Here is a 19,389-nt window from a genome sequence, read left to right on the forward strand (position 1 = left end):
CAGTTGATTCTTTGATGCTTTTCTCGACCCCAGCGATTAATCTTATGACCAGCTTTTTAAATTCTTGATCTGATATGTTGTCTAGATCTGCCTTGAGCAGTTCTGTGGCTGTGACTTCCCCCTGGAAGTTCTTCAGGGGAGAGTTTCTTCGTTTTGTCATTTTTGCTAGTTTTCTGTCTCTTGTCACCTTTAGAAAGCTTATTGGGCTCTGTGCACCTATTAGTATTTCTCTGTTAAAGGAGGCTTATTAACTATCCAGGGCCTGCTGTTTCAGGAGATATAATTTTAATGATATCTCTCAGTTTCTCTTGTTGTGCCTGTGAGTATTTTATTTCCCTACTCTGCAATATTTGGGACTCACCTTCTTGCACACTTTGGCTTGTTTCTTGGTGTAGTCTCAGGTATCCTTGAGGTTCTATTCTTTCTGGAGTCCGTATTTTCTCCTTCCACTCTCGCAGATGAGCATAATATCCTTCTCAGTTCGATAAATGGTGTGGACAGAGTATACAGAGCTCCCTTCCTCTCCGCCATCTTGGCTCTACCCTCTATAGAACCACTTTTTTATCAATCATTTTCTTTTTCCCCCCAGTAATTTTCTAAGTTTCACTCCCCCACCCCAAAGAGACCTTGACAAAAGATTTGGGTTTGAGTTGTTTATTTGAGAGATTCCTTTGTAATGCAGTGAGGAATGAGGAGGCAAGATAGGAAGGCAGGAAAATCAATAAAGGTAGTTTCAATGAGTGAGTTTCTACTGCGGGAAAGAAGGGCTCTTTTCTACTAGATAGACTTTTTAAAATGCAAATAAGAATGACCCCATTGAGGGATGGCAACTCATATCCTTCATTGGTTGTAGTTGGCTTCTTGGGACATTATCTTCCCCATTTTGTCATGTGTATGGAATGACCATGATCCTATGGCTATAGAAAGTTCTCAGACATAAATACGGGCAATTGAGATAGGAAACCATCAGCTTCATGGTTTGTCCACTGAAGTTACAGTTTTCATCTCTGTCTGGGTGGACATATGGATATGGTGTTTGGCCAGGCCAGGGTGGGGAGGGGGGAGGGGACACCAGTGGTGTCTGTTATAGCCCATTTATTTATTTTTTTTTACTATAAATTTTAGTCATAAGGTTACCTTTCTTTCAAGGCATTTGTAGCCTCTGTGGGACCTCTTGGTTCAAGTAACAATAAACTGAACTTAAACTGGCTTTACTCACAAAAGGAATTTATTAGATCATATAAAGAGAAAGTTGGGATGAAGGTCTATTTTAGGTGCTAAACGATGGAGGGATTCATGCATCCAGTTGCCGCCATTCCCTCTGTGGTAGCTTTGTTTTAAAAACCTCTTTCCTCATAGTCAAAAGTGGCTGCTAGCAGCACCTGGTTCTCTCTTCTTTGAGGTTCAAATCCAGTGGAAGAATGAACATTTTATTTAGAAGGCCAGCCAAGAGTTCTAAACCTCATTCTTACTGAATTGCTCTACATCACATGACCACTCTTGAGCCAGTCGCTATGGGCCAGGGTATGTGACACACCAGTTGTCTTAGGTCCACACCATTTGTCACACCAGATTTTATGGTGAAGCTGGGGAGAAGTGGGTCCCCAAATGAAAGTTAAGGCTGCCTCCTGCAGAAGAGATAATGAACCTGGAGAGGACAGAGAATAAGTATCCAGGGCAATCACCCAGGAGAATTAGATGTCAATATTTACTTCTAAATGTTGTTTCTGGAAAGAGTTCTTAGATGTCAAGGAATGCAAACGGGAGAGGGATGTAGTGGATAGTACTCACTAAGATAGTTCAAAGGATGGTGGACCCTGCTCCCTGCTTGTTTTTCCTGTTTTGTTTTGTTTTGCCCAGTATGTAACTCCTGATATGCATGTTCACAAAATCCCTTACCCGGTTTGCACCTGTGCAAATCAGACACAATTCAAAGAAGCTTCTTTAAGCACATACTATGTGCAAGGCTTAGGTTCTCTGCCAACCATTTTTTTCCCACTAGCAAGTGCTCTATCCCTAAGTTTCTCTTCCTTCATTCTCTGTTCTGGGTGAATCATATTATGTCCTGTAGTCTTTAATAGTCCCAAGAGAATGTTGGCAAAGAATGTTGCAGTTTTCATTTCCATACACATCCATCCTTTCATCAGTCCAGCCAGCCATTCAATCATTAGTGACTGAATGCCTTCTCTGTGACACAAAGAGGCAAAGACTAATCAGAACAAATATTTTGACTTCAAGGAGCTGAAAATCTAGAAGAGGATGTGTTAAGGGAGATAAGACACAACTGTATAGAAATATCTCTCATGTGAGCCAGCCACTGACCACTGCCAGTAGTTACAAATAGGTAAGTTCCCGTTTGGTTCAAAGAAGTGACTTATTTTCTGAGGTGGAATCAAGATGGAATATGATGAAAGAGAGGGAATAATTAAAATTGAGTTACTCTAGGGACACCTGGGTGGTTCAGTTTGTTAAGCATCTGACTTGCTATTTCAGCTCAGGTCATGATCTGGTCTTTGAGGGCACTCTGTGCTGACAGAGTGAAATCTTCTTGGGATTTTCTCACTCCATGCATCTCCATCTCTCTCTCTCTCTCTCCCTCCCTGTTTCCCTCTCTCCCTCTCTCCCTCCCTTCCTCCCTCCCTCCCTCCCCTTTCTCAAATTAAATAAGCATTTTTTTAATTAAGAAAAGAAAATTCAGTTATTGTTTGCATTTTGGATACTTGAAATGCTTGGCAGGATCAGAGTTTTTATTCCAATACATCCAATGTATCTGTATAAAATGGCACCTCTTGCAATTTAGATTATTCCAGATTATGCTTGATGTTTAACAACATCTCTAGGAATGTGATTTTTTTCTGTTTTACTAAAGTAAAGATAACAAATTTATATTTTTGCCTGATGTGGTCCCTATAGGACAAATGTCAGTAGTCTCTAGCAAAGACTCTGCATATAAATGAGTCAGTGGAACAACATAGCCCATGAGACTGCTGCTAACATGTCCATTCTGGAATAAATCAAACACAGGACTGAGGTAAAGATAAGATTAGAATTTAAGGTAAGGACTTAGGAGCCAGAAAGTTGAATATTAAGGACACATTAGATAGTTATACCACAGGGACTTTTGCAGCAGGGACTGTGGCTTATTCCTTAACGTACCTTACCCCACTCTGGGTTCAGGGCTGGGCAGATGAGTAGGTGTTCAGTAAAGGTATTTAGAATTAATTTCTTGGCAGTCTTCAGGGATACCATCATTCATGAGAAATCATTTGTGCCACCGACAACCCCTACCCTTCTATGAACTCCTATAAGGGACCAGCTCTGCTTGCTCTGTTCATCTTTGTTGCTCTGTGCACCTTAACACACACTGATGGTACAAATTGTGGAATTGAAATGCTAGGTATAACTTTCAACAGTCTCTAACATTCCTTAAGAACTAGAAGGTAATTTCATTTGGGCTATTAACATTTTCAATTCTGTCTCTCAATGAATATTCTTCAAGTGAGCCTCCATTTTCCTCAACCATAAAATTACAAGGTGGGCAGAAGGAAGATGATATATAACAACTTCGTAAGGCAGTTATACAGGTGGCATGAGTTACCACATGAAAGTAGCTAGCAGAGGGCTTGCCCATATTGGGAGTTCAGTAAATAACAGCTGGATCTATAAACATGAGCAAATCTTATTTTCATGTCTAGCTTTTCTGTGAATCACATGATTAGATAATACAAAGCTGGTGACCTTTATTTTATTTTTTTTTAATGTCTTTATTCTATTTTGAGAGACAGAGGCAGTGAGCAAGCAGGGGAGGGGCAGAGAGTGAGGGAGACATAGAATCTGAAGCAGGGTCCAGGCTCTGAGCTGTCAGCACAGAGCCCAATGTGGGACTCGAATCCACAGACTGAGATCATAACCTGAGCCAAAGTTGGACGCTTAACCGACTAAGCCACCCAGGCGCCCCCAAAGCTGGTGACTTTTAAACACATTGCCAGTCTATCTTAAGCTGCCCCAGGTTTTACAGTTGAGGCTTTGCATGAACTAGCAGAGAATTTGATTCTACACAGGGAGTCAGTGTGAGAAAGATCTGGGTAAGGTTAAATGTTCTGGGGTCAAAAAGGTGACTATAGAAGATGTTTGTGGTGCCCTAGTCCAGATCTCCTTTGCCCAGGTGGGGCATCCTTCCCCCCCAGCACAGCGAGGCTTGGCTGCTGACAGCCCATAACTATACCCTTTGCTGGAGAATTGCCCTTGACAGAGCTGCTTCACCTAGAAATGTCTGGGGCATTATGTCACTTCCACCTCCCCCACAGACAGTGACAGATGTAGGGGTGCCTTAAGTGAAGATGACCTCGCGCTATCATTCATACTTCAGAGCCCCACAGGTGATCATGCTGGGGCTGGACAGTAGCTGAAACCTCACCTCTCCTGGGCTTCTCCTCCTGCCCTATCTTGTTTTCTTCCCCAAGAAGCATGTTGATTTCAGACTCTACTAGGGATGCCATCCTAACTCAGAGATAACCTAAAGACCCATCAAAGAGATGCAATGTTGTGGGTGTTTTTTAAAAAATAAATTTATTTATTTTTGAGAGAGAGAAAGAGAGGTAGAGATAATCTCAAGCAGATTAATCTCAAGACTCCAGACTGACAGCACAGAACGCACTGTGGGGCTCTGGCTAATGAACCATAAGATCATGACTTGAACCAAAATCAAGAGTTGGACCCTTAATCAACTTAGCCACCCAGGTGTCCCAAGTGATGAAATGTTTTATGGATAGTTTGAAATAAAATACAATGTTCTGTTAATAATAGCAACTGATGCACATATTTTACGATGTGCATAGCATTTTTCACATGCCAAGTTTCCCTCAAAATCATTCTGCTAGAGAGTTATTATTAGTTTCCCATTTTACAATGAGAAAAACAAGACACAAATTACTTAAGAGGCTTGAATAAGCTCATGAACCTAGGTCTTCTGGCCCCTTGCTTTGTCTTTCTTCACACTTGTCTGACTTTCTCTCCTGGTGTACTTTTTTTCAATTGAATTCTTCATTTTGTGGATGTAGAAAGACTGGCAATGCTTTGCAATTCACTTTTAACCTTAGAAGCTTCTGGATCACCTTGGATTCCTTTCAACCAAAAAACCAAACATGAAACAATCCATTTGAGATACTTGACTCCATCTAAATGTCAGAATTGTATTGCTTTGGGCACAGGCTATTACAGAACTTCCAGACCAACGATAAAAAGTTGTAATGTGTTCTGCAATAAAGGTTATGATATTTCATACAAAACTGAATGAAACAAAGTCCGCATATACAAATAACAACTTCTCAGAGTTTATTTTTCAGACAAGATAATGCCAAGAGAAACATGCTAAGTTACCTCTATTCTGTGTCAGAAAAAGAATAGCTAACTTTTAAAAATATTAGTCAGTGCAATTTAATATTATGACCTAGAAATTTTAAGTTTGGCTCTAATGCACACTATAGTATAGTTTTAAGGCTCTAGAAATAATAGTTTACTGAGGGATAGAAGAAATGCAATATATGTCTTTAGATGCCTATAAAATATTTTTATTTATACTATTAATGATTTCTAGATAGCACTGCCTCTGACAAAATCATAGTAAATCGTATTGTGTCTTTTGTGTAACAGTTTTGACATGTGATCAAATTACTACAAAATGGAGGTAAAATATTTAGGAATTTAGGAATCATAAAAGCTTAGAGAGCAAGCAAGCGAGTGTTACAGGGAGGGAGATTGATTGGTCTAGGAAAGATGGTTAAAAGATTCTTTGCCCAAATGCTGTCCTTGCACTTAGATGGTACTTCTTTATTTTTAGTTGTTATTTTGTCTGTAATGATTCGCTGCACCATAATAAAAGATAATTAGCTCCTGCTGCAGTGTATAGGTTCTGAAATGTTATCTGTTATGCCGTGTGGCAGAATAATAATTTGGTATATGAGCTGCTATGTGTTTATCCTCAGGGAGTAATTTTTTAAATCCATTGCCCTGCCAAGAAATTTGAAGTATCCACTGATTCAGAACACAGTGGTGTGGACACATATCAGGTAACACAAAAGTCAAATCTTAGCATTTGAGTTTTCAACAAGGCTTTTCAAATACATTACAGATAGAGAAGTTCTGAGAAGAAAGGCTTTTCAAGGTTGCTAGGACCTGATCTTTGAAATGAAGTCCAGAGACCTCAGGAATGAATTTTCAAACATTAACAATTAAACACAGAAACAGGTATGAGTGGGCAGAGCCAGCTTTCCTATCTTCTTGGACTAGATAATGAGCCCATAAGATACATTTGGTTTGAACACAGCAGCACAAAGTTACTCAAAGAGACAAATAAAGATTTCACCTTCAGTCAAAGGAGATTGCTGGAGTCCCACACCATGATATAGTAGGGAAGACAGACCCATGAAATAGAGGGATAGCTGGGGTGCAGTTAAGAAACTGAAAATCTCAGGAAAAGCCTGGAAAGGATGATTCTTGAAGCCAAGCAAGCAGACTTTGATGTGAACAAAAAAATTCCTTGAGACTAGGGTTGGCAAACAGGGCCTTGGGCTGACAGATGGGTTGCCCTGAATTAAATCTCAGTCTGAGAAATTAAGGAGGTGAGTCTAAGTAAAGAATCACACAGAGGCAGCTATGTTTGCAGACAGAAGTTTGTCATTGAGGCAGTGGAAGAAGAGAGAGAATTAAACTATCAACAGTCTCATGCCTCCCCCCACCCTCACCCCCAATGCCCAGAGGGATATAAAGGCCAAACAAACTCACATATGAACACTTGAGTGGAAGTGGAAGAAAAATTCCTGCTCACCTGAAACACATCCTTGATCCCTTCCCTATAGATGGTTAAGGAAAACTTCTCTCTTTCAATGATGAGTAATAAAGAACCAGCACATAACTATAAAAAATGCTGTGAGGGAGAAAACAGGAGAAAGAAAACGGGAGGGAGAGAACAGGAGGAGTGAATGACAGTTTAAGATTGTAGAAAGAGGTGGGATGCCTGAGGGGAAGCCATGTTAGCATGGCTCCTGGGAATGAGTCTGACTCTCTGAATTCTTCCTTCCACACCTCTGCAATCCTGCTCCCCATTGAGTTCTGGCAAGGGGCTGGGGATGGGAATGTAAGTTTGGGAACCCCATGCCCAAGCATCCTGGGCTGAGGCTGGCAGGGGCCCCCCTGTACTCAGGATGGTGAGGGAGTTGGACCACAGAAAGGTCGCCATGGTATGCTCAGCCAGAGAAGGTCACACACACCTCACAGAGACTCTTCTGGTGCCAGAGATACACCAGAGAACCACCAATGTGTTCCATCCCTCCTACAGGGGTGCAGGGAAAATAGGTCTTTTCATGTAATCCTCTATTTTGAGGAAGTGTGACTGGAGGCCGGAGGTAACAATGATACTTCCCAGGATTCTAAAGCAAGCAGGTCAGTATTAGGATAGGTGCCACATCCTACCAAGTTGGGAGATAAAATTAACCATCAGGACCTGAAGTCACAGAACCAGATACTTTCACTTTACCTATTGCCTTTGGCACTTCTGCAAATCCCTGTAGTGAGTGGACAGGGGTGGGGAGGAGACCTAAATTGATCATCTGTCACCCAGTGAATGGCTCAAAGGTAAAACTAAATTCAACTATTGGAGAAATAGTCCCATGTCCAGAACACCCAAGTATGTGAATTGACATCTGTCTCAACTGACCCTCTCTGCTTTGCGCAAGCCGGCACCAGGGCCTGAAATGCCGTTCTCCATCATCTCTGCTTGGCAAGGCTCCTGTAGACCATCACTTACTCAGGACGTCTCCTGACGCTCTGACAGACTTGGCTTCGCCCTCCTCTGTGCTGGTTGGTGGCTCATGCCTCCTTTTGCAACTCAGACTGCCACTCAATCTCCTTTCTCAGAGGATCTCTCTCCCAGGGTTCCCAGCAGGATTGAGTCTATTTGTCTTCAGCGATAATTTGCTTGTGAGGGCCCCTTTCTTTTGCCTTCATTCCCTTCTCTGTCCCATCTCTCTTTCCTCTACTTTGATCCCTGGCATCACCTCCCAAGGAAATTACATGCCCTCCAACCTTTTTATAAGGATCTACTCTGAGAAAACTCAAATAAAAATAGTGTCCCTCCCAAGAGCTTTCTTCTTCTTTCTTAAATCACATAGTAGGTGCTTGATGAACACTTAACATGGGACATTTAAGTCAGACATTGAGAAGATTATGCAACCTCACATTATGAGAAAGATAAATCTTAAGGGTTGTATATGCATTTAGACAGATGCATTTAGTTTTCTTGTCTTTTTTTTAAACAAAGTTTATTTTTTTCATTTTGTATTTTTTAAAGTTATTTATTTTTTTGAGACAGAGAGAGAGAGAGAGAGAGAGAGAGAGAGAGAGAGAATGTTGGGGGGGGACAGAGAGAAAGGGAGAGAAGGAGAGTTTCAATCAGGCTCCATTACTCAGCATGGAGCCCAATGCAGGGCTTGATCCCACAACTGTGAGATCATGACCTGGGGAGAAATCAAAAGTCAGATGCTTAACCAAGTGAACCACCCAAGCACCCCTTTTTTTTGTTTTTCTTACTTGCTTTTCTGACAGTGGTAAGTCAGAACTCACATCTGTGCTTGAAATTTCAATAACTGTCTATGTCAGATACTTCCCCATACTTTCCTGCCACAGAAGAGGTCAATATGTAAGATTTTTACAGTGGAGTTGTCTGTATTCTATCCATGCGTATGTTTAGATCCCTTATTGGAATTATTTTAAATGAGGTATATGACAACTACTCAAACACTACATATATATCCTCTTTATTGGTTCAACAAATACTTTTTAGTGCTGTAAGAGCTGGGGATTTGACAGCAAATCAAACAAGCAAATCCTTTCCTGCGTGAAGGGGCACACTGAAAGATAATGTTTAAACAAAGAATGAAAGAGGCATAGGGTACTCATGCACAAATGAGGGAGAAAGTTCCAACAAAGGAAGCCTTAAGTGCAGAGGCCGTACACACACACACACACACACACACACACACACACACACACACCCCCAACACATGCACACACATGCAAACAGTCACACAGTTGCTGTGTTCAGAAAGGAGGCCAGTGAGGCTGTATCAGGATGAATGAGGAGAGGGAGAAGGATAGCAGATGAGGTCTGAGAGGTGAGGAGGGTCGGGGAGCAGGTCCTGTAGGGCCTGGTTTTTACTCTCATTGTGGTGGCAAACAGTTTCCAGCAAAGCAGTGACATGATCTGTCCTATGACTTCAAAGGATCATTGTAGCCGCTGTGTTGGGTGGAAAAAAGCACAAAGAAAGAAGCTGAGGAGGCTTCAGCATGATTACATGTGCAGTAGTTGATTATTAATCTGCAACATCATTTAGATGGAAAAGAAAATTCAGAAAAATAAGCCAATAGATTCTTTGGGCCGTGGTGGTAGAGATAAGCTACTTAAGTATACTATATAATTTTTCTAAACAGGAAAGGAGCTTAATTGCACAGTGGCAGCTGAAGACCCTTGTTAACCAAACAACAAAACAATGCCAATGCAGAGAGAAAGGAATCCTTTGCCAGTGAAATGGTCCATTCTCATGGGGAATTTCCTTAGAAGGCATTCTTGCTGTTCTTTTTTTCAAAGCTCTCCTATTTTGTGGGTGAAATGAGAGTTTGTCTCCTACCAGCATCTGAACATTAGAGGCCTTGAAGCTGGGAAGGTAGCTGGTTTCTCAGTGTGGTTCTGTTGCGACCTTGTTGGGTGACCTTGGGATGCCTCACAGTTGCTCTGGCCTCTGATCTGCAAGTCCATACAACGTAGGGATGATATTGCTCCTCTGCTCTGGTTCACCAATGTGTCTGAAGCCTCCTGAGATAACACATTTGAAAGCCTCCTGAGGCTCAGAAGCAGTACTCAATGCAGGAGCATCAACATTATTTTTGCCCAAATGCTAAAGAACAATGCTTATCGTTGGAAGGGGGATGTGGTAAGTTGACAAATGGAGAAAAACAAATTGCTAACTGTCATATATTTGCTCTGTACATTGGGGATGTTTGGTGCAAATGTGCACACCTGCATGCATGGTTGGAGCGGCAGGGATTCTAAGTTGGAAGTCTGTCCAGCATGCCTGTGGGGGGCAGGTCTGGCTGGTGAGGTCAGAGGAAGGCTCTGTGAAAGAGATGTGACCTGAGTAAGACTTGAGGGGTCAGAAGAAGACATGTTGGAGTCTGGGAGGTGGATGCACAAGGCAGAGGGACAGTTAGTGCACAAGTGCACACATCCCCTTGGGAACACTTGCATTGATGTAAATGTGCAAGGCAGTTCGTTGTGGGATGATAGCGCAGCATATTAACGAAGATTAATACCGATAAGAGAGATTTAGTGTAGCAGGCACAGCTGACGCTTGGCCTGTTCCCTCGTGGCCCACTTCCGGGTTACCTGCAGGGAAGGTGGACAGGTATCCTGAACACTATGAAAGCTTCTCACCTCAGCTGCTTGCATCTGTCTGCTCCTCTACCTTCAGACATTGCCCTCCCACAGCAGGAAAACCTGCTCCATCTTTCACAGGGCAATCGGCCTTGCTCCTGGGAATAGCCCTCAGCCAAGGGAGTTCCATGCCATGGCTAATGCAGCTTCTCCCTCTCTGGCAGCATGATTCTGAAGTGTGTTTCCCATTGGTTTCTCAGAGAGACCTCAGCAGGATTGAATTTCAGTTGCCAATAGCTGTGGCACCTTCATTCATTCACACATCCAGTATTAGTTTCCTGAGAGTGCCATTAAAAAAAAAAAAACCCACCAAAACCCCACCACAAACTGAGTGGCTTAAATAGCAGAAATGTATCTCACAGTTCTGGAGGCCAAACATCCAAGATCAAGGTATCATCAGGAGTTGGTTTCTTATGAGGCCTCTCTGCTTGTCTGGCTGATGGCTACCTTCTCCCGGTGTCCTCATATGGACTTGCCTCTGTATGTGTCTTTGTCACATATGTAGTCATTATTGGGTTAGTGCCTACACATGTGACCTTGCTTTACCTCATTTACCTCTTGAAAGACCCTCTAGCCATATGCAGTCACTTTCTGAGGTACTGGGGGGTAGGACTGGATCATAGGGATTTGGGGGACACAGTTCATGCCATAACACACTCTTTTTTAAAAAATTTTAATGCTTATTTTTAAGGGAGGGAGAGATAGAGCATGAGGGGAGAGTGGCAGAGAGACAGGGAGACACAGAATCCAAATTGGCAGGTTCCAGGCTCTGTGTTTTTAGCCCAGAACTTGATGAGGGGCCCGAGCTCAGGAGCCATGAGATCACGACCTGAGCTGAAGTCAGACACTTATGGGACTGAGCCACCCAGGCGCCCCTCCCATAACACACTCTGTATTGGCATTGCTCTCTTCCCTGTCTCCCCACTGTCTCACGGCCTCCCAGATCCTTGCCCCGATGAAACACCTGTATCCAAGTCCTTGTCTTGGATCTGTTTGAGTGGAATTAAGCGAAAACAGTACGAAGTCATAAAAAGGTAACAACAATAAAAATCTGTGGATAACTAGAGAGTACAAATTCACCTACAAGCATTTAAGTGTTTAGATTCATTTTAGAAAAATAACAAATAAATAAGCAAAAACCACTGTGCAGGCCATGCAAAACATGTCCATAATCCCAATCTGAACTAGTTGTCTGTGCAGTCTCTGGGCAAGATACTGTCTAGATTCAGCTATTACTTTCTATGATTCATGTCTGTGTGTTAGGGAAGGAGGCTGTCCCTGGAAAAGTAGGGAATACACATAATAAAAAGGGGAATATGTTATCTCTGAGATAGCTCTGCATCCTGAGGCTTTAGAAGCTCTTACATCTTAATCTGGGAATGTGATCCAGTGTTTCAATAACGCTGACTTATACAAGGCAGATCAGAGTTTATGTGTGGTGATTGTCACACCCTGTCAGGAAGGGCTGTGAGAGACGTACTCTTGGTCAGCACAACTTTCAGGGCATGGTGCCAGCTTTTCCCACTAGAGGGCATTGCAGCTACAGAAACAAGAGAAGAGGTGGTTTTTTTGGCCCAAAACTATTGAATTAGGAAGCTTGCAGCAATTCCAGCTGAGATCACAGAAAACCCTCCCTTACTGAGGGGTGAATTACATCCATCACGGCCTTGTGCAGGGTGCTAGAACAGATGGCTGGATTCATAAATGATCGCCACAAGATTGGGAGTGTGATTTTTTGAGACAATAGGCAGGTTATAGTAATAATATATCTTCTTTCCCCAGTCTCTGCCCCCAGTAAGAGTGGGCCACAGTGAAATGGGGAGGCCGTCAGAGATCAAGGCTGGAGCTTAGGATTTGACTTCTGGCTCTGGCCCTTTTTAGCACCTTGAATTTAAACAAGTTGTTTAAGTGTGATGTTTCTTTCCTTGTTTCCTACTCTGCAAAGAGAGACGGTGAACTCAGCCCACAGAGAAGTTTTGATAAATAAATGTTCAAGTATTTTATAAATTTTAAAAGACTAGCAACCATATGGGAGATATTACTATCAAGGCTGACTACATTACTCTATGTGTTTTAAGAAGCCTTGATGGTGCTATACATGCTAAAATTCTCTTAGATGTTCCTCTCATGATTCTCTGTCAAGGCGAGAGTGGGTTCTTCTTGCTCACTTCCGTACATTTGTTATTTGATACATTCTAAGTGCTCAGGGCCTAAGTGAATTAAGGAGTGAATGAATGTATGAAACCATGTTAATTTAGGGCATGATTTTCTAAGTATGTTCCTTGGCCCACTCCCATCAGAATCACCTGATCGTTTTCTATACTAATAAGCACATTCTATGCACAAGGCTTTAGGAGGCTCTGACATCTTAATCTGGAATGTGATCCAGTGTTTCAATAATGCCGACTTAGACAAGGCAGATCAGAGTTTATGTGTGGTGATTGTCACACTGTGTTAGGAAGGGCTGTGAGTGACATACTCTTGCTCAGCACAACTGTTCTAATTACTTTTATAAAAAGTAATATAAAAATATAAAAGTTATATAAAGTAACTTAATTTTCACTCAGTACTATGAGATAGGTGTTATTATTCTCATTTTTCAGATGAGAAAACAAAGGTTCAGGGTGGTTAAGACACTTACTCAAGGTCACACAGCTAGTTAGTGGCAAAGATAAAATGTCAACTCAGACACTCTAGCCTGAGAGTCAGTGCTTAAAACCATTCCATTATGTGGGCTCTTTTCTTCCTAGAAAGAATGGGACACATCAGCATGTTCTGATTAAGACAGAGCCAACAACTTATATATTTTAGTGAGACAAGTAAAAGCAAGATACTGGTTAATGTCTTTAATAAGCTATCATCTGTGTCCAAGGAAAAGAGATTTAAGTATTTGTGTATACATAGACTCCCAAGAAGGAAAGAAAAGATATCAGGGCTAATGGGTCAACTTGTAGAGGAGGGTTTGAGGATGGGGGTCCGGAATGGGAAGGAGACATAAATTTTGCTGCACGATCTTTTGTAGTGGTTCCAAACACTTTAGTTTACTTAAAAATGTTTTTTCTTTCAATCATGTTTATTTTTAGTTATATATGAACACTCCTGCCAATTTATGTATGAAACATTAGTAACATATATTTCCCCAGGAGGTGGGCTGACATTTTCTTCCCCCAGTCCCACTGGCAGTGCGTGATCCCAACTTCGAGACTCTTCAATAGTCATATTGGTGATTTTCCAGCATCTGTCCTGCCCCACCCATGGGATGATCCCTCCGATCTCATATCTTCTAGGTTAAAATCTCTCAGAGTTGTTTCTGGGTAGTTTACGTGGTTTACAAAGACTCAGTAATACATATGGACTCCCATGTTTGAGAACGATTATGATAGTTCTGGGTCAGAGAATCTGACTCCATTAGAAGATTTAGGTGCTTTCCTACAAGATTTTCCCCTTACTTTTTAACTACATGAATTCTGTTTGGCAGAAAAAAAAAGATGAGCACACACTGGAACATGCTTCTCCCTAGGGTGGTTAACCACACAGTAGACAGACTCCATGCAACAGGCCTCATTATATCCCTTCCTCATTTGCTTTTTCTGCATTATCAAAAGACAAAAAAAATTCTCTTTCTGATACTGTTAGAAGTTTAACCAAGAAGCTTGGTAGACAACAGCATTTGACCCTATTCATTCATTTTGTTGTTATTCTTTTATATCATAGCTCCTCTTTACATCATTGCATGTGCCCTTCTTAATTGGTAAGCTCAGTAGAATACTACCTTTGAGCCAATGGTTGCCCATTCATTGTTTTCCTCCTTTTGCTCATCTGGACTTTTTATGATTACAGTATAAGGTGGTCATTTCTGAGACCATCCTCTTGAACTTAACGTTTTAGAGAGGATCTCTAGAATTACTTGGTGCAATGTGATGGCCACTGGCCATGTTTCCATTGCTTTCAAGTCAGACCAACCATTTTTCAAGTGCTTGATAGCCACACTGAGGTAGCATTACAGTACTGGATAGTACGCATTATAAAATATTTCCTACATCACAGAAAGTTACATTAGAGAGTGCTTCTCTAAAACCTTCCTATCCCCCATTTTTTTTTTTTTGGAAAGTTTTTCTTGTTTTCTATAGCCAAAAAAAAGACATTTCCTTTTTAAAAATTTTTTAAAAATATTTATTTACTCTTTACAGAGAGAGAGAGTGAGCACAAGCAGGGGAGGGTCAGAGAGAGAGGGAGACACAGAATCTGAAGCAGGCTCCTGGCTCTGAGCTTTTGGCACAGAGCCCAATGCAGGGCTCGAACTCATGAACTGAGAGATCACGACCTGAGCTGAAGTTGGATGCTTAACTGACTGAGCCACCCAGGAACCCCCAAATAGAAAGATATTTCAATCTAGTTGCCCTCTTTCAATTATTTGGGACAATAAATGATAAGAGTCATCCAAAGTGTATTTTCTCCTTTCTCTGCCTGGTCAGATCTTCCTTGTAGATTATACCATAATGCGGGCAGCAGGTACCCTTATTACTTTTACTTCCCTTGGAAAGTGAAAATTTTCAGAGAATTTGAAGACCTGCAATTTCAAACATGAACATTTTCTGTTGCATTTCTTAGGAAGTTACTTAGGGATGTGCTTCAACAAAACAAAGGGGTTTAATAATCAGTAGGGATGATCTCAAATATCCCTCTCTCGTCTTTTCTTGCATATGGAAGGATTTTACTGATCTGTCTGCATTTTAAGGTAGAATTAAACATATGACTTCCTTTGGCTGGTGAAATGTTCATGGAAGTAACTTGTGTCAGTTTCAACTGGAATTTTTTTAGGTCCAATGCATTGTTAGCCAAGTTTCCCTCTACCAGCCTGGGTCTTGGACGAGTGGGATGTGGGGCAGAGTCACCGTCAGTCTGGGGTGGACACGTACTCTGAGCAAGCAATGAAGCTTGCAGTTCTGACACATAGGGGTTGTGACTTCAGTATAAAAAGTCTTTCCTGGGGCGCCTGGGTGGCTCAGTTGTTAAGTGTCCGGCTTCGGCTCAGATCATGATCTCACGGTTTGTGAGTTCAAGCGCTGCATCAGGCTCTGTGCTGACAGCTCAGAGCCTGGAGCCTGCTTCAGATTCTGTGTCTTCCTCTCTCTCTGACCCTTCCCTGCTCACGCGATCTCTGTCTCTGTCTCTCTCTCTCAAAAATAAATTTAAAAAACATTTTAAAAAAGTCTTTCCTGAGTGATACCCAGAAAGTACCAAGAAAAGGGAAGATCTGGGATCCAGAACACAGCAAGTCCAGCACTGTTTAGACATTTAAAACCAGGTCATGACCTGTGCAGTCAACACTTCAACTTAGGACAGCTAAGGAGAGCCCAGGAAGTCAATGGAACAAATTGATATAAAGAGGATCTGGGGAGAAAATAGATGTATGTTAAAGGCAGGAAAGAAATAAGTAAAGATAATGAGAAAATCCAGGAAAAAAATTATTTTAAAAACAATAGTAGCACACATATAATCTCCATGGTGAATAATTTTCCCAAAGTATAAAAAACAACATAGATTATCAACACCCAAGTTTAAGATCAACTTATAGGTATAAGATGGAAGAAAAAAATAGAAAATTATCTAACTTAATTGCATAAGTGCAAAGGGCAAAGGTTGGTGGAAAACAGAAGGAGGAATGAGGTGGAAAGAGGAGGGATGCATATATTTTCATGTTATGGAATATCCTTGAGAGACTATGGATTGTTGATGATGCAAGAATATGCTTTAAAATTAAAAAGTGACTGATGGAAAATCTAAAATTGCTGATGTATCTAAATAGGGAAGCAGAGTTATAAGTGACATAAGTTAGCTAAATCATACCCTATTATATGCCCTATTTAGTACATAATGACTAAATTTGATCTTGATTATGAAGAACTACCAAAAGAAACAACCAAGAGCTGAAAATGATTTGCCAGTCAGGACTGAGGTTGTGAAGAGTGGGCCAGGAAAATTAGTCGAAAGGAATATATTACTTTGGTTTTAAAATATTTTAATTTGAAAAAAAAAAAACTTAAGCAGGTCACTAGTTGATCTGCTACTATGGTTTTAGTGAAATGACATTCCTGAAGGTGTTTCACTTCCCTGTTCTGTACTCACAGACAGTATCCACAATGTTTCATTCTTTTCCTGTCTCTCATGGGACAAAAGGTAAAATAATCACATCACAGAGGCCTTTCACTATTCACTCAATAGATATTTGAGAGCTTAGGGTCTTGAGTCAAATTAACTGTGTAGCTTTTGAAAACTCACTACCTCTATGAGATTTTATAATGTGGGGGGAAAAGTAATGGTAATAACCCCTTATGAGTGTTAGGATGATTAAAAGAATTAATTCATTTAAAGTGATTGGAATTGTGCCTGGAAAATAAGGACTACTTAGAAACTGGTAGCTGTCTTCATCCCCATCCTCATCCTCATCACCAATATCATCCTCATCTTCATCCTTATCCTCATGTGGAAAGCATTTTCCTGGACCTGTGATTACAAAGGTAAGTAAGAAACATTTGGTCTCTGTCCTTATAGAACTTAGAATCCAGTACAAGAAAGGGAAGTGATCCAGCAAATATAAAACGGGAAACGTGTTCGTGAAGGGCAGTGCCCAGGTTTGCTGATGGGTGTCACCTTTTTGTCATGCACTGAATATTCCTGTCATCATTCTGCCTCAGGTTCATAGCCACATGACTTTCCCTAACATTCAGTGAAATAAAAAAGCTAATTTTTAGTAACCTCCCACCAAGTGCTTGTGACACCTTTAAGACCTTTGTATCCCCTTATGTATATAAGCTCATTTCCTAAATCTCCAGGCACAGTTTTACATTTTACACAGAATCATATTTACGATGTTCCTCCTCACATAAGCACTGTTGAAAGTACTTGGAATTTCAAACTGAAGGGCAAGCCAAGATGTGACCTCTGTTAGAAGAAAGGATATGGGTCTTTTTGGGTTTCTCATTACTTCCCATTTCAGGATGACCATATTCCAGTTATTTTCCAAGCCAGAGGCTCTTGCATTGCATTTGTTTCAAATCTATGCACTTTAAAAAATACCATGACATTTTGCTTTCAAGACAAAAGTCAAATGCCAAAAATAACCCACCTCTACAAATGTTGAGTATTAAAAACTTCATTTATAAATGCAAACAAGTTCAGCTGCCAAGATGCCAACACAGTTACTAAGTTTGCAGACTTGGAGATTGTAGACAATATTCTTCATACCTGCTCAACACCTGTTTGTTTGTTGCCTTATCTGGGATTATGAGAGCTCTCCCAGAAAAAGCCTCCACTGGCATCCTTTCCTCTCTGAATGTTTAAATGCAGCTGGTGGGCTTAAAGTGACAGCTCTGGAATTTATTAAGAAGGAAAACAGTAAGTGAGATGGTGTATGGTATATCAGTTGTTCTTTGTGCTTAAAACACGTGTAATATTTAGAATATTGCCCCTCCTTCATTCTATGATATCTAAATGGGATGGTCAGTCACAGTGTGAACTCCTCACCATGGCCCGATGGTGGTGAGTACCTGGTCCAGATCATTCCAAGCATAGTATCCCTTCTCTCTGGGAACAGCGTAGGCACATAAACAGTTGTTTCATAAGAAGAAGGGCTTTGTCTTATTAGCTGTGGAACTGTGCTTTGAAGCTCAGAAGAGCTCAATAAGTACTTACAGAATAGATAAGAGTTTTAAATATTGGCCAAAAGACCATTTGTTAGTTTCTGTAAGGATATTTGGAGAGAGAATGGTCCTCATTCCCAAAGAAGTGGCTAAGTGGGAGGTAGAGTTGGGAGAGTTGATACCCGGCTTTCCCTCCTGGGAAAGACAGCAGAAAACAAGGAGGGAGACAGAGGGAAGGCGGGAGGCAGAGCCCAAGCCCTATTCTGTTATAGAAGCTAAATATTGGTTTTGCCCACAGGTGGTGCCACCCTTCCCTGACCCAATACACTTCCTTTTCATTTAAGCTATTTTGAATCGGGGTTTTGTCACTTGTGTAAAAAAAAAAAAAAAAAAAAAAAGGTATGGCTGTCCTTTTAATTCCAGTCACATCCACCATCCAGACCCTTCCAGTGATGCAGGAGGAAGGAACACTTCTGGCCACTCCAGAAGAGCCTTGAATCTCAGACAGCACTACTACCTTTTCAGACTCTATTGCCAGCATCCCAGAAACGAGAGTATTAGAACCTGTCCAAATCCCTCACACATCAAAATTGGGATGTTCACAAAGCCTGCATGCATAGTTCGGCAGTCAGCTCAAACCCTGGACAGTGTGTTCGTCCCAAGTTCTCCAGACCTTTGCTAGACCTTGTAGAGTCATGCTCCCTGCTGAGTTCCTGCTCCTACCACGCCCTTGACCTTCCATGAATCTCACTTCCTATTACCCATTCTCCTTGCCAGTTTCTCCTAGAACTCAGTACCTTTACCTTTATTTTACCTCAAACCCATACACAAGGCTGTGTGCGTTGTAGACTTGGCTGAGGGTTAGAGGCTCTGGAGAATCCTTATGTTAGAGTAACCACAAATACATGAAATAAGTCAAATACCTAAAATGTCTGCTTTTAAAACTCTTAACTGTCATATTTCTCACTGACCTCCCTCGCTTCTCCTGTCTTCTCTCATTTGCCCGAACCCAGCATGCTATTTATTTCCTCTTCAGAGTAGGCTGTTCTTCTCCATCTCATTCAGTCCAAGCCTCACCTTTTCAAAAGGCTCAGCAGCTCCTTAAAACAGTTTCTCTTCCAACCAAAATTCTTTAATTTGTTATTTTGACAGTCATTTCTACCACTTCACTGACATGTACTTTAATTTATATATAGATGCACAGTCATTCATTCTCTCATTCCATATATGTTATGGGTGTGTGTTATGTATGTGTATAAT

The sequence above is a fragment of the Suricata suricatta genome, chromosome 12 (assembly GCF_006229205.1).
Source record: "Suricata suricatta isolate VVHF042 chromosome 12, meerkat_22Aug2017_6uvM2_HiC, whole genome shotgun sequence".
In the NCBI taxonomy this organism is placed as follows: domain Eukaryota; kingdom Metazoa; phylum Chordata; class Mammalia; order Carnivora; family Herpestidae; genus Suricata; species Suricata suricatta.